Source organism: Bos indicus x Bos taurus, chromosome X (genome assembly GCF_003369695.1).
Source record: "Bos indicus x Bos taurus breed Angus x Brahman F1 hybrid chromosome X, Bos_hybrid_MaternalHap_v2.0, whole genome shotgun sequence".
NCBI classification, from domain to species: Eukaryota; Metazoa; Chordata; class Mammalia; order Artiodactyla; family Bovidae; genus Bos; species Bos indicus x Bos taurus.
Window position 1 is genome coordinate 27493465 of NC_040105.1, and position 15950 is coordinate 27509414.

A 15950-nucleotide genomic window follows, 5' to 3' on the forward strand; every position below is an offset into this window, starting at 1 on the left:
ATACTAAGGCAGGTCTGTTCCTGCAAGATGTGCATTTCCTCTGATGGTGACTTTGGCTCAAAGACTCCCCAGTCAGCTTGGCCAAAACTTTCTTAGATTGCGTGGCAGTACAAATTCGGCTTCCTTTCTGCCCTCCTTGTCCTGTCTCCTTCTAAGAGGTCAGTTCAGTTCAGTTCAGTTGCTCAGTCATGTCCGACGACCCCATGGACTGCAGCACGCTAGGCCTCCCTGTCCGTCACCAACTCCTGGAGTTTACTCTAACTCATGTCCATTGAGTCATTGATGCCATCCAACCATCTCATCCCCTTCTTTTCCCACCTTCAATCTTTCCCAGCCTCAGGGTCTTTTCAAATGAGTTAGTTCTTCACATCAGGTGGCCAAAGAGTTGGAGTTTCAACTTCAGCATCAGTTCTTCCAATGAATATTCAGGACTAATTTCCTTTAGGATGGACTGGATGGATCTCCTTGTAGTCCAAGGGACTCTCAAGAGTCTTCTCCAACACCACAGTTCAAAAGCATCAATTCTTTGTCACTCAACTTTCTTTGTAGTCCAATTCTCACATCCATACGTGACACTGGAAAAACCATAGCCTTAACTAGATGGACCTTTGTTGGCAAAGTAATATCTCTGCTTTTTAATATGCTGTCTAGGTTGGTCATAACTTTTCTTCCAAAGAGTAAGCATCTTTTAATTTCATTGCTGCAGTCACCATCTGCAGTGATTTTGGAGCCCAGAAAAATAAAGTCTGACACTGTTTCCACTGTTTCCCCATCTATTTCCCATGAAGTGATGGGACCGGATGCCATGATCTTAGTTTTCTGAATGTTGAGCTTTAAGCCAACTTTTTCACTGTCCTCTTTCACTTTCATCAAGAGGCTCTTCAGTTCTTCTTCACTTTCTGCCATAAGGGTGGTGTCATCTGCATATCTGAGGTTATTTATATTTCTCCTGGCAATCTTGATTCCAGCTTGTGCTTCCTCCAGCCCAGCATTTCTTATGAGGTACTCTGCATATAAGTTAAATAAGCAGGGTGACAATGTACAGCCTTGACGTACTCCTTTTCCTATTTGGAACCAGTCTGTTGTTTCATGTCCAGTTCTAACTGTTGCTTCCTGACCTGCATACAAATTTCTCAAGAGGCAGGTCAGGTGGTCTGGTATCCCATCACCTTCAGAATTTTCCACAGTTTATTGTGATCCACAGAGTCAAAGGCTTTGGCATAGTCAATAAAGCAGAAATAGATGTTTTTCTAGAACTGTCTTGCTTTTTTGATGATCCAGTGTATGTTGGCAATTTGATCTCTGGTTCCTCTGCCTTTTCTAAAACCAGCTTGAACATCTGGAAGTTCACGGTTCACATATTGCTGAAGCCTGGCTTGGAGAATTTTGAGCATTACTTTACTAGCGTGTGAGATGAGTGCAATTGTGCGATAGTTTGAGCATTCTTTGACATTGGCTTTCTTTGGGATTGGAATGAAAACTGACCTTTTCCAGTCCTGTGGCCACTGCTGAGTTTTCCAAATTTGCTGGCATATTGAGTGCAGCACTTTAACAGCATCATCTTTTAGGATGTGAAATAGCTCAACTGGAATTCCATCACCTAAGAACTCATACAGGTGTAATCGTGGGATAGCTCTTGCAACCTCCCCGCAGCCTCATTCTGTTTTCTTTCACAGGCAGTTGGCCATCTACTACACCCCAATAATTCTTGTGCTTGTTAAACCTCATTTTTGTGTCTGCTTCTCCAGAAGGATGATGTGCTGGAGAAGGAAATGGCAACCCACTCCAGTATTCTTGCCTGGAAAATCCCATGGACAGAGGAGCCTGGTAGGCTACAGTCCTTGGGGTTGCAAAGAGTTGGACACGACTGAGAGACTTTATTCACTCTCCAGAAGGATAACGTCCATTATTATCACATTAAAAAAAAAAAAAAGCTTCTTTCAAATAATGACATACTTAGGGCCTTTTATACATATTTGGTCTCAAGTTTTAAAGTTTGATATTTCATCATAGAATTATTTACCTTTATAGTTTTTCAGGAAGCTCCTAGCTAAACTTGAATATTCTTTTAATTTATTTTCTTGAACCTAGTATTTAAACCATTTAAACTCAGCCAGCTCATATAGGAAAGTATAGTTTCTCCTGCATCTGCCAGTCAAAGGAGGTTTGTTTACCCTACTGGCAAATCAAGACGACAGAGTGACTCTTTGCCAGGTCTCCTGTGATGCTGAGATGTCAGAAAACACTTTCACAGGCTACTAGACCCTATTATGTAATTGTGTAACACAGGCTTGAGTTAACAACTCACACTTGCCTAGGAAGAGTCTTGACACCCTGCTATTTAGGATGAACATGTCGATGCTTTGTTTTATTGTGTCTGTACCACTGAATCTCATTTTGTCATGTGTCTTCGTGAGGGGGCTGAGGGAAATGGTACTTATTAACTCCTCAACTGCATATACTTTGCAAAAAAAGAAGGTTACAAGTGTATAGCCTCCCTATATCCATTATGGTCATGTCTTAACAATAATTTCTTGTCAACACAAATTATTGAAGTGCTTCAGAAGTTGACCATTATCTAAATCTTGATACAGATTCCTCCCTTATTAAAGTGTTATATGCATACTAAACAGTCTGTTCCATTCATTTACAATTAATACTCCAATTTTATTGATAAGTCCTGAGAATGCTGAGTTTATAATGTCAGTTTCAAATCTGGAGAATCCCTGAGAATAATCCAGTACAGTCGTTGCCATCAAAGGAGCAGTTGAAGCTCAGACTATGAGGTGCATTAATTCTTCCAACATTAAATCTTGTAAAAATGGTACTTCATTGTTATTAAATAGATGTTCTTAAAAAGCCCATTAACTCTGGTGACCACATCAATTATAAATTTGTGTTATGTAAATGGGACCCCCGAATGACACTGTTATCGTATTGCTTTGTACCTAGGATTACAGTAGTCAAAGCCACTGTTTGACAGTATCTTTGTTTGATTTTCAGACAAAATCTGGAGATAGCTGAGTTGTTCACATATCATATCCTGAAGACAAATTGCCTCAGTGCAAATTCTGTTACCAGTTAAGAAAACTATCTCCCTGAATCTGACACACTGAGGTGGCTTGGAATATGGTGAGCTAGAAATGCCTGCTTAAAATGGCATTGGGAGGTATTTGGGAACTTTTCTTCCCTTCAGTTACTACATTTGACCTTTGCAATGGAATTCCAGCTGAGCTATTTCAAATCCTAAATATGATGCTATAAAAGTGCTGCACTCAATATGCCAGCAAATTTGGAAAACTCAGCAGTGACCACAGGACTGGAAAAGGTCAGTTTTAATTCCAATCCCAAAGAAAGGCAATGCCAAAGAATGTTCAGACTACTACACAATAGCACTCATTTCACATGCTAGTAATCAGTTCTAATGAGGTGGATGAAACTGGAACCTATTATACAGAGTGAAGTAAGCCAGAAAGAAAAACACCAATACAGTATACTAACACATATATATGGAATTTAGAAAGATGGTAACAATAACCCTGTGTACGGGACAGCAAAAGAGACACTGATGTATAGATCAGTCTTATGGACTCTGTGGGAGAGGAAGAGGGTGGGGAGATTTGGGAGAATGGCATTGAAACATGTATAATATCATGTATGAAACGAGTCGCCAGTCCAGGTTCGATGCACGATACTGGATGCTTGGGGCTGATGCACTGGGACGACCCAGAGGGAGGGTATGGGGGGGGAGGAGGGAGGAGGGTTCAGGATGAGGAGCACGGGTATACCTGTGGCGGATTCATTTCGATGTTTGGCAAAACTAATACAATATTGTAAAGTTTAAAAATAAAATTAAATTTAAAAAAATCCTTCAAGCTAGGCTTCAACAGTATGTGAACCAAGAACTTCCATATGTTCAAGCTTGATTTAGAAAAGGCAGAGGAACCAGAGATCAAATTGCCAACATCCGTTGGATCATAGAAAAAGCAAGAGAATTCCAGAAAAACATCTACTTCTGTTTCATTGACTATGCTAAAGCCTTGAACTATGAGGATCACAACAAACTGTGGAAAATTCTTAAAGAGTTGGGAATAACAGACCACCTTACCTGCCTCCTGGGGAACCTGTATGCAGGTCAAGAAGCAACAGTTAGAATCGGACATGGAACAAGGGACTGGTTCCAAATTGGAAAAGGAGTATGTAAAGGCTGCTTATTGTCATCCTGCTTATTTAACTTATATTCAGAGTTGTTGTGGTTGTTCAGTCAGTCGTGTCCGACTTTTTGTGACCCCATGGACTGCAGCACGCTGGCTTCCCTGTCCTTCACCATTTCCCAGACTGTGATCAAGCCCATGTCCATTGAGTCAGTGATGCCATCCAACCATTTCGTCCTGTGTAGACCCCTTGTCCTCCTGCCTTCAGTCTTTCCCAGGATCAGGCTCTTCACATCAGGTGGCCAGAGTGTTGGAGCTGAAGCCTCAGCATCAGTCCTTTCAATGAATATTTAGGATTGATTTCCTTTAGGATTGACTGTTTTTATCTCCTTGGAGTCCAAGGGACTCTTGAGAGTCTTTTCCAGTACCACAGTTTGAAAGCATCAATTCTTCAGCACTCAGCCTTCTTTATGATCCAACTCTCACATCCATACATGACTACTGGAAAAATCATAGCTTTGACTAGATGGACCTTTGTTGGCAAAGTGATGTTTCTGCTTTTTAATGTGCTATGTAGGTTTGTCATATCTTTTCTTCCAAGGAGGAAGCCTCTTTTAATTTCGTGGCTTCGTTTACCTCACATACTGATTTTAGAGCCCAAGAAAATAAAATCTGTCACTGTTTCTACTTTTCCCCCATTTATTTGCCATGAAGTGATGGGACCATATGCCATAATCTTCATTTTTTGGAATGCTGAGTTTAAAGCCAGATTTTTCTATCTCCTCTTTCACCTTTATCAAGAGGCTCTTTAGTTCCTCTTCGTTATCTGCCATTAGTGTGGTATCATTTGCATATCTGAAATTGTTGATATTTCTCCCAGCGATCTTGATTCCAGCTTGTGAGTCATCCAGCCAGGCATTCCTTTGATGTACTCTTCATATGTTAAATAAGCAAGGTGCCAATGTATAGCTTTGATGTACTCCTTTCCCAATTTTGAACCAGTCTGTTGTTCTGTGTCAGTAAGTTATAGCTGCTGCTAAAAATAGAGGCAAGGGATGGATCTAGGTTTTCTAAGTCTTCGAAGATTTTACATTCGGCAGGGGAGATTCTTTATAAAAAAGAAAATGAAATCATGATGCCAAGTGCCTGCAGCAGCTTCAGTGCTATTGCATGAAATAAATTATGAATATAAATGCCTGTGGTTTCCATGGGAAGGGCCCATGCTCATGAAAGGGTCCTTAAAGGTGTCATTGGCATCTTAAAATTTTATCTTTGAAAAGGGACTTTGTTAACTCCATTGAAATATTCACCTTGCCTGTGAAATAAGTATATAGAGACCACAAGGAGCAGGGCCAAGATTAATACAGAAATGGGACCACATTTTTTATACTTTAGTGTCCAGCTGCCCCCAACACACACCCACATGTGCCCCTAACAAAAATATGTTGTTATAATACAGATTCTCAGTCAATGCTTGTTAAGTAAAGCCAGCTATAATGTGTGTTTGTTAGTCTATAATTAGGGTGAGAAAGTGAAGGTAGGACTATAGAGATAACCAAGATGAGGAAAATAATATAATTAGAAAATTTTATTAAATAAATAATTTTTAAATCCAGGAATTATTTATGAACAATCTACTTAATAGTATGCTATTAAGGAGCTAGAAGCATAGATATAATTAAGATAGGGTAGCTGCCCTTTGGGAGTTTACAGTTTAGGAACAGGAGATACATAAATATGTTTCAAAGTCATAGAAACTGTAAGGTAGGAGTGTTTAATTTTACTGATTGTGGTAATGAGCAAAGTTTTAAAGAAAAGGTAGTGTTTCATCTGTTGATCAGAATAGTGAGGCTTTCGTTGACTAGATAATGGAATGGATTAGACAGAAATACGGATAAAGATATACGAAAGATAGAGGATCACTCAGAAAATAATTTGACACAGTAAAGTTTTGGGATTTTCCAGAGGTATGACGAGAGTGTGAGATCAGGATCTGATTATGTACCTTACTAAGGAGTGCTCATTTTCTTCAGTTAATGGTGGGCAGCCAAAACCATAAAGCTAATTTAATCGAATGTGCACTTTGGTAGCATTAACCTAGGACTATAGTGGGCTGGAGGAAGCACAAGAGGGAAATAAAGATTGCCAGGAGAAACATCAGTAACCTCAGATATGCAGCTGATACCACCCTTATGGCAGAAAGTGAAGAACTAAAGAGTCTCTTGATAAACGTGAAAGAGGAGAGTGAAAAAGTTGGCTTAAAGCTCAGCATTCAGAAAACTAAGATCATGGCATCTGGTCCCCTCAATTTATGGCAAATAGATGTGGAAACAGTGGAAACAGTGGCTGACTTTATTTTTCTGGTCTCCAAAATCACTGCAGATGGTAATTGCAGCCATGAAATTAAAAGACGCTTACTCCTTGGAAGGAAAGTTATGACCAACCTAGACAGGATATTCAAAAGCAGAGATATTACTTTGCCAACAAAGGTCCGTCTAGTCAAAGCTATGGTTTTTCCAGTGGTCATGTATGGATGTGAGAGTTGGTCTGTGAAGAAAGCTGAGCACCAAAGAATTGATGCTTTTGAACTGTGGTGTTGGAGAAGACTCTTGAGAGTCCCTTGGATTGCAAGGAGGTCCAACCAGTCCATCCTAAAGGAGATCAGTCCTGGGTGTTCATTGGAAGGACTGATGTTGAAGCTGAAACTCCAGTAATTTGGCCAACTGATGCAAAGAGCTGACTCATTGGAAAAGACCCTGATGCTGGGAAAGATTGAGGGCAGGAGGAGAGGGGGACGACAGAGGATGAGATGGTTGGATGGCATCACCAACTCAATGGACATGGGTTTGGATGGACTCTGGGAGTTGGTGACAGACAGGGAGGCCTGGCATGCTGTGGTTCATGGGGTCACAAAGAGTCGGCGTGACTGAGTGACTGAACTGAACTGATAGTGAAAAATCCCTTTAAAGGGATTTTAGACTAGAGGTGGAAATATCAATTAATTCAGGTGAGAGAAGATGAGGTCAAGGGAGTTGCAGTGGGATGGAGGTGGTGGTGTGGGGAATACATAAAGAAGAAAAAGAATGAACAGTATTTGATCAGCAATTACACATTGAGACAAAGGAGAGACAGGAATCTGTGGTCCCTTTAGGTTGTCTGGTTTAGGGAATATACAATTAATTTGGGGAACAAGATATGAATTAGCTTTGGTTATAATTAAAAGACGCTTACTCCTTGGGAGGAATGTTATGACCAACCTAGATAGAATATTGAAAAGCAGAGACATTACTTTGCCAACAAAGGTCCGTCTAGTCAAGGCTATGGTTTTTCCAGTGGTCATGTATGGATGTGAGAGTTGGACTGTGAAGAAAGCTGAGCACCGAAGAATTTATGCTTTTGAACTGTGGTGTTGGAGAAGACTCTTGAAAGTCCCTTGAACTGCAAGGAGATCCAACCAGTCCATTCTAAAGAAGATCAGTCCTGGGTGTTTATTGGAAGGACTGATGCTAAAGCTGAAACTCCAGTACTTTGGCCACCTCATGTGAAGAGTTGACTCATTGGAAACGATTCTGATGCTGGAAGGGATTAGGGGCAGGAGGAGAAGGGGACGACAGAGGATGAGATGGCTGGATGGCATCACTGCCTCGATGGACATGAGTCTGAGTGAACTCTGGGAGTTGGTGATGGACAGGGAGGCCTGGCGTGCTGCAATTCATGGGTTTGCAAACAGTCAGACACAACTGAGTAACTGAACTGAACTGAACGGATACTATAAGAACTTATGTGATTCCTAGGTATAGTTATTAGGGGTGGATGGAAGGGTGAGTTCAAGGGATCTGGATGAATGTATAAATTTCAGCAAATGATTAGTAGCTAAAACCATCAAAAATGCATTGACTCATGAGTAACATGAGGAGAGAGAGGAGACCAAGCAGAGAATCCAAGAAGCCCAGTATTTAAAGGGCAAAACTCATTGGGTTGGAGGGTGAATTGTGAATTGTCAAGAGAAAACTCAGAGTAAGAGTAGTGTTATGGAAATCAAAAGTGGAGAGCATTGTGCTACAGAGAGATTAAATAAAATGAGGTCATTAGTGACCTTGGCAAGACCAGTTCTTGGGAGTGAAAGGCACATAAATGTGGTGATGCTTGAAAAGGGAGAAATAAGAAGTGGAGTCAATGCATGTAGAAGGTGGTATCAAGGAAATGAATTGTTCATTACACACAAATCAACAGTTATTTTGATGTCCTCACATCTGAAGTTGTCTCGGATTCTTTTATCTTGCATTAGCATGTATAGAGTATTTGACAAACACAGTGTATCATTTTTTATTAGTCTCTTCTCTACAACATTAATTTTAGTAGTAATCATGAAAAGAATAAATAATAGCCAGAAAAGAAAACAATGATTATATATAATTATTCAAAGACAACAAAGGAATAAATACATTAAATATTACCGTACAAGGAAAAGTAATGGAATAATGATTTTTAATTGCATTAATATGTTTCCTGTATTTATATACAGAAAATACATACATACTTTTCAAACATTATGGTGTATAGTTTCCAGCCTTAACTGTAAAGTTGACAATGACTTTGTTGGAAGAGCCTTTTTAAGTAATTTTAGTTTTGAAAATCTTCCACATGAACAAACAGATATACAAATAGAAAAGGTTTTAACTGTAAAGGCTTAAAGTGAAGTGAAGTCGCTCAGTCGTGTCCGACTCTTAGCAAACCCATGGACTACAGCCTACCAGGCTCCTCTGTCCATGGGATTTTCCAGGCAAGAGTACTGGAGTGGGGTGCCATTGCCTTCTGCAAAATAAGCTTAGCAGACAGTTTTAGAAATCCCACTTCACATCCAGTTCTAGAAAATGCAATACAGTTTAGAATTGCAATTCTTTGTATCCTTGGGATAAATTCTAGGGGCTTTCAAATGTCTCTATCAAAGAATTTTAAAAACACATAAAATCTTCAAGGGTTCACATACAGTGTCAGCATTAAAGTCACTTGTATTTTGTTGATAGGTCTTCAAAATTACAATGAGATCAGTGCTTTATTTTAAATCTACTTTTAAAAGCTAAATTACGTGATAATCAGAGTTTGGAGACAACAAGAGCACTCAGAGAGAGCTTCAATAACTTTGTCTCTGAGCCATTTGGAATTGACTCTTGCACTGAACCTGTGTAGCTGAATCTATATGTGTTGGGAGTTGAATATTTAAGTGGAGTTCTCTAGGTTCTCTCTAGGTTAGTCTTCCCTGGTGGATCAGACGGTAAAGCATCTGCCTACAATGCGGGAGACCTCGGTTCAATCCCTGGGTCGGGAAGATCCCCTGGAGGAGGAAGTGGCAACCCACTCCAGTACTCTTGCCTGGAAAATCCCATGGACAGAGGAGCCTGGTAGGCTACAGTCCATGGGGTCGCAAAGAGTCGGACATGACTGAGCGACTTCACTTTCACTTTCTCTGGGTTAACTTGCATGTAGAATTCAGTGTTTTTTCAAGAATAAGTAATAAAAATGTGCTATTCTGAAGCTTATACATACATTATTAAAACTCAGAACATCAACAATTGTTTAGAACAACAAATGATTTTCTTTTTTGAGGAATACTTTAACATGAATATTATTTAGAATTGCAGAATGACTTGAAGTTAATTTTATTATTGTTTTAATTTATCTACAACAAATAGCTCTTCATTTTTCTGCTCCCTCTGCCTTTGGAAGTTACCTTATTATTGAGTAAAAAGTGCCTCTGTTTAAGTGATTATTATCCTTTTGCAAAATTAAACTTTTTCCCTGATTTAATTAAGAAAATAAAGACATTAAAGATCACCAAGTAGTTAAAAATGAAGGATCTCAGACCTTCGTGTCATCTTTACTAATAATATTTGCCAATTTTCTTCCAAATTCTGTTCAAAGAGGAGTGAATTATTCTGTGAAGGGTAGTCAGTGAACCTTATTATTGGTAGATTTGATTCCTTATGCATTTTATAGTATGCAGAAGTGCATTTTTAAAAACTGAAGTAGAATTGACTTACAATATTAAATTAGCTTCAAGTGTACAACATAGTGGTTTGATATTTGAATGGATTATACTATAATTATGATATAGTTATTAAATTGTTATTGACTATGCTCTCTGTTTTGTACTTTATATTCTTGTGACCTAATTTATAAGAGATAGTTTGTACCTCTTAATCCCCTTCACCTATTTTGCTCATTTATCTGTCCTTTCTCATAGGACACCACTAGTTTGTTCTCTGTATCTGTGAGTCTGTTTCTGTTTTCATTTTTGTTGTTGTTGTTTGTTTATTTGCTTTGTTAGAGTCTACATATAAGGGAAAGCATAAAGTGTTTGACTTATTTCACTAAGTGTAATACTTTCCAGGTCCAACCATGTTATCACAAATGGCAAGATATCATTATTTTTAATGGCTGAGTAATATTCCATCACACACACACACACACACACACACACTCACCCACCCACATCTTCTTTATCCATTCATCTGTTTATGGACGTGTAGGTTGTTTCCATATCTTGGCTATTGTAAATAACGTTCTGTTGAACTTGCATCTTTTCAAATTAGTGTTTTTGTTTTGGAGGGGCTAAACAGCCAGAAGTGGAATTGTTGGATCATATGGTCGCTCAATGTTTAGTTTTTTTAAAGGCAACTCGACACTCTTTGCCATAGTGACTGTACCAATTCATATTTCTACCAACAGTGTACTAAGAGTCTCTTTTCTTCACATCCTCACCAACACTTGTTATTTCTTGTTTTTTTGATGATAGCCCTTCTGAAAGGTGTGTGGTGATATCTCATTATGATTTTGATTTGCATGTCCTTGATGGTGAGTGGTGATGAACAGTTTTTCATGTGTCTCTTGGCTATATGTATATCTTCTTTGGAAGAGTGCCTGTTCAGGGCTTCTGTTCATTTTAAAATCATTTTTTTTTTATATTGAGGTGTATGAGTTGTTTATATGTTCTGGACATCAACCCCTATTTGGATGTATTTGCAGTGTATTCCTCTTATTAAATAGGTTATCTTTTAGTTTTGTTGATGGTTTCCTTTACTGTGTAGGTTTTTAGCTTGATGTGGTCCCATTTGTTATTTTTGCTCTTCTTTCCCTTGCTGGAGGAGACAGATCTGAAAAAAATACTGCTAAGATCAATTTCAAATGTGCACTGCCATGTTTTCCTTTAGGAATTTTATGGTTTCAAGTATTACATATTAGTCTTTAATCAATTAGTATATGATGTGACAAGATGGTCTAGTTTCATTGATTGTAGCTGTCTATTTTTCTTAATACTATTTATTGAAGATGCTGTCTTTTCCCTATTGTATATTTTTGGCTCTTTTGTCATAGATTATTTGACCATTTGTGTGTGGGTTTATTCCTGGGCTACCTGTTCTGTTTCATTGATCTATATGTCTGTTTTTATGCTGGCAACATGCCATTTGTTTGCTTGTTATTAGCTTGCAAGTGGAACTTTTTATTACTGTGCTTAAAACTTTTCCATTGCACTGAAGAAATACAGAGTGACTAACTGAATGAACTTTGGCCTTAATGAATTCACATTTTACTTTCTGATTCATTACATTAAAGCACCATGCTGTTTTGATTACTATAGTTTTTTAATATAGTTTGAAGTTAGGGAGAGTGAAAGCTCCAGCTTTGTTCTTATTTCTCAAGATTGCTTTGACAGAAATGCATTTTTAAATGTACAGTAAAACTTCATCATACAGGCAGCTATAATATACAATAATTATTTCCTGCAAAAAAGATTTCAACTGTTTAAATAGTAATAATATATTTAAAAATCTCTGAATACGTGCTGTCCATCTTAGTTTGAGACCATTGTTATTAATTTGAAACATTATTAGTAATTTATGATATTTGTATTTAAAAAATCCTATATTTCATTATAAATGCCATTTCCTCCGTCTTATATGTGTTTCTTTTAAAGAATTATCTTCTAGGAAAACTGTTGTTAGCTATCTATTAACCCAAATTGCTTTATCTAAACTATGATTATCTTGTCATTGTTTTTCAGTTTATTATAGTGTAGAAACAGAGAAGGCAATGGCACCTCACTCCAGTACTTTTGCCTAGAAAATCCCATGGATGGAGGAGCCTGGTAGGCTGCAGTCCATGGAGTCGCTAAGAGTCGGACACGACTGAGCGACTTCACTTTCACTTTTCACTTTCATGCATTGGAGAAGGAAATGGCAACCCACTCCAGTGTTCTGGCCTGGAGAATCCCAGGGACGGGATGCCGGGTTGGCTGCCATCTATGGGGTTGCACAGAGTCGGACATGACTGAAGTGACGCAGCAGCAGCAGCAGCAGCTGCAGCAGCAGCATAGTGCAGAAAACATAATTCAAGTTATCAATGTAATGTTGAAAAACATTCTGGTGGAAGATGACCAAGATAAAATTCCTTCTGTGTTACTAAGCAAATTATTTAACTTCTCTGCTTCTGTCTCTTCATCTGTCAAATGGGGCTAATAATATTTCATATTTTATTGGGTTGTTTTGAGGGTTAAATAGACAATATGAGGAAAGTTCTTATAATAGTTTTTGGCATATTCTAAACATTCAGTATGTATAAATTATATTAGGATAGAATATATAATCATAATTATTGCTTCTTTCTCTTTCCTTATGTTTCAAAATGAGCAACGTCCCTTATTTAGCTTAGTAGTCCCTTAAACATTACTAATCTGGTTCTTTTTGACTGAGAAAGTCATAGTGACAGTCAAATCTAGGTATACTTAAAGGAACAATATTTTCAACATATACATTATCCATATTTTCTAAGATGTTATAGCATAATATATAAAGTATGCAAGGTATAGTTCATTGTTCCTTATTGTAATTTTTAATTTATTTAGTAAATCTATTTGTAGGATATCCTCTCAATTACACTGCTGAAAAATAACATTTCTTCAAAGCATAGCATTAACTAGACTAGGAATTAACCCACTTCATTTTAAAAGAAAACATTAATATTTTCCTTATGAAAACAAGAGAGTCACTTATGATATTAATATAACTGAATAAGCTAAGAATGTCAAAAGAGCTCTCAATATGTTTCATCCCAGTGAAAAAAACTGAAGGAGATCAGTCTGACTTTCACAAGAGGTTCTCTGGAAGAGAACAGTATACTAATAATAGCAAGGTCAGGTAGCCTGTTTCATTGTTCTACACTTCTTATTTCTCTCTTTCCCAGTGGTTACAAGCTGGCATGTTTGACCCATGGTTCAGTTTCAACATGACTAAAGCACACAAGAAAAGGGTAAAAATACGGATGGGCCAGAAACACAAGCCATTTCTTGTTACAAAGGCATTAACTTTTTCCAAGACACGTGACTGGGATTTTTGAGGTGAAAATGCAAGCATTTAAAAACAGAAAACTCACACTATAAGGAGTGACTGGAAGAACACTTCTGTCTACAAGGAGAAATGTGCCTTGTAATGAACTACAGTGGGCTCTAAAATGCAATCGCTGGGAGCTACACAAGGAAGAGAAAAGAACAGAAACAGAATGGAGAACATCCAGATTTACAGCATCCCTGAAGGCAGCTGAGGGGATGACCCCATTACTTTCATTGAGCAATTTGTTCCATCTCTCCTCACACATCCCCTTGCTAGGACTTCTAAAATAGAAAGTTGCACAACATCCTTCAGCCTTTTCCACTGTCTCAAAAAGACTCTCAACTTTGATTATTAAGGTTTTAGAACTTCTTCATGTTTTACTATTTTTAGTGTTTGATTAACCTTCTATTTTTTTTCCCCTGGGTTTATTTTTCTCCTTGACCTAGATCATACAATCATATTCTGAGGGAATTTTTCTAAATGAAATTTGTTAGAAATGACTTGGCAAAGACTGGCAAAGCTCACAGTATCCTGCAGCAATAGAATTAATGAAGAGTTTTTTTTTTAAAAATAGACAAAACTAAGACTGATTAATTTTTTGATGATTTTAAACCTAAAGGCCAAGAAGAAAATTTGAAGAAATAATTTTAGAAATATAATTTATAGCTAAATGTTACAAGCATTAGAAAACACTCTCAGATTAATAAGCAGCTTTTATTTTTATTAATTCAAGGGATATCATTTTATAAGATTCACATGATTGATTTTATGCTGAATAATGTCTTTATGCAAACTATATGTGAAGATGTACTGGAGAGTAATTGTATAATGCTGCTTCTAGCAGCATTTGGTCTTTGTTTCTCAAGTCTTGTGCCATATCAATATTTTTCCCTTGTGAAAACTGAAGTCCTCTCTCAAAATCCAAATTTATAAGCAGACACATAAGGTCATGAGAGACCTAGAACATATCATGACATGATCAGTTATTCAATCTGATTCAGTTGGACAGAGAAAAGATTTCCAGTTGTATGAAAGTATCTGTTTTGTTGGTAGATCTGTGCCACACATTCATAGAAGTCTGACTTCATGCCATGAGCTGTGTTAAGTGCTGGGGATACAAAGATATAAAAGACAAACACTAGCTACTGGACAAGTCAGACTCCAGTGACACTAGTTGCTTTGCAGGAAGAATGTATTATTTACTTTAGAGATTATATATCACTGGGAAAAAAATGTTTTCTTTATAGCATGTGACTTTTTTAATATGTTTAAGTGGCTTGGCTAGCTTTGAAACTATCAGTGTAAAAGGACCAAAAGTTAGTGATTGATAGCAAATTTTAGAATCCTCACTGCAACTCTGTTTCGGGTGAGAGTGAAGTTGTGTCGGACTCTTTGCGACCCTGTGGACTTTAGCCTGCCAGGCTCCTCCATCCATGGGGTTTTCTAGGCAAGAATAATGGAGTGGGTTGCCATTTTCTTCTCCAGGGGATCTTCCCGATCCAGGGGTCGAACCCGGGTCTCCCACATTGCAGGCAGACTCTTTACCATCAGAACCACCAGGGAATTCCACACTATTAAAACCAATCAACCAGATATTTATGAAAGTAGCACATTGGAAAGTTAAACCAAGCCTTGACTTATCAGATTAAACCAGGATATGGGAAACTTTTTTAGTCAAGGGCCAGATAATAAATAATTTTGGCATTGACTCTACAGGGTACATGATTTCTGTTGCAACTACTCAGCTCTACCATTGTAGCATGAAAGCAGCCATAGATGATATGTAAGTGAATGAGTGTGTCTGTGTTCCAGTAAAACTTTATTTAAAGAAAAATATAACTGGCCTGATATGGCCTACAGGTCTTTATTTGTTGACTCCTGGATTAAGTGATGAAAGTAATTTATTTCCTGCTAGCAAAGTTATGTGGATTATGTGATTTGGAATATGTAGAATCCTTCGAACCATGTCTGGCATATAGTAAATGCTATAAATGTCTTTCTGATGATGATGATGAAGAAATAGAAATATACAGAAAGACACATTTAAATCATTTCTAGGAGTTGCACCACATATTACTTTAAAACTTGGATTATTGACCAGTACTGTACCTGGATTTCAACATATCAACCATTAAGATATATGGTAAGGTGTTTTGTGAATGAAAACCTTCAGATGATTCAGTGTTTTAGTTACGTATTGCATATATTAGGGCTGTCTGTAGTGATAGGTATCAATAGATTCAATAATAGTTTATACTCTTCAATTTATTTTTCATTTACCATACATGTATTTTTTTAAATTTCTAATCATTTCCCTAAACTTGGTTCATTCAACTGACATACTTTGGTTTTCTATTTATACATCTGCTTGAATTTTTTTTTTCTTGCAGGGGTATTATATTGATAAAAT

The 15950-nt window shown here is 37.6% G+C and overlaps 1 protein-coding gene across 1 annotated transcript in view; it reads left to right on the plus strand.

The window, feature by feature from the left end:
* The window catches only part of IL1RAPL1 (interleukin 1 receptor accessory protein like 1), a 1448054-nt gene that overhangs the window by 296598 nt on the left and 1135506 nt on the right, over window positions 1-15950 (plus strand). The window lies entirely within an intron of this gene.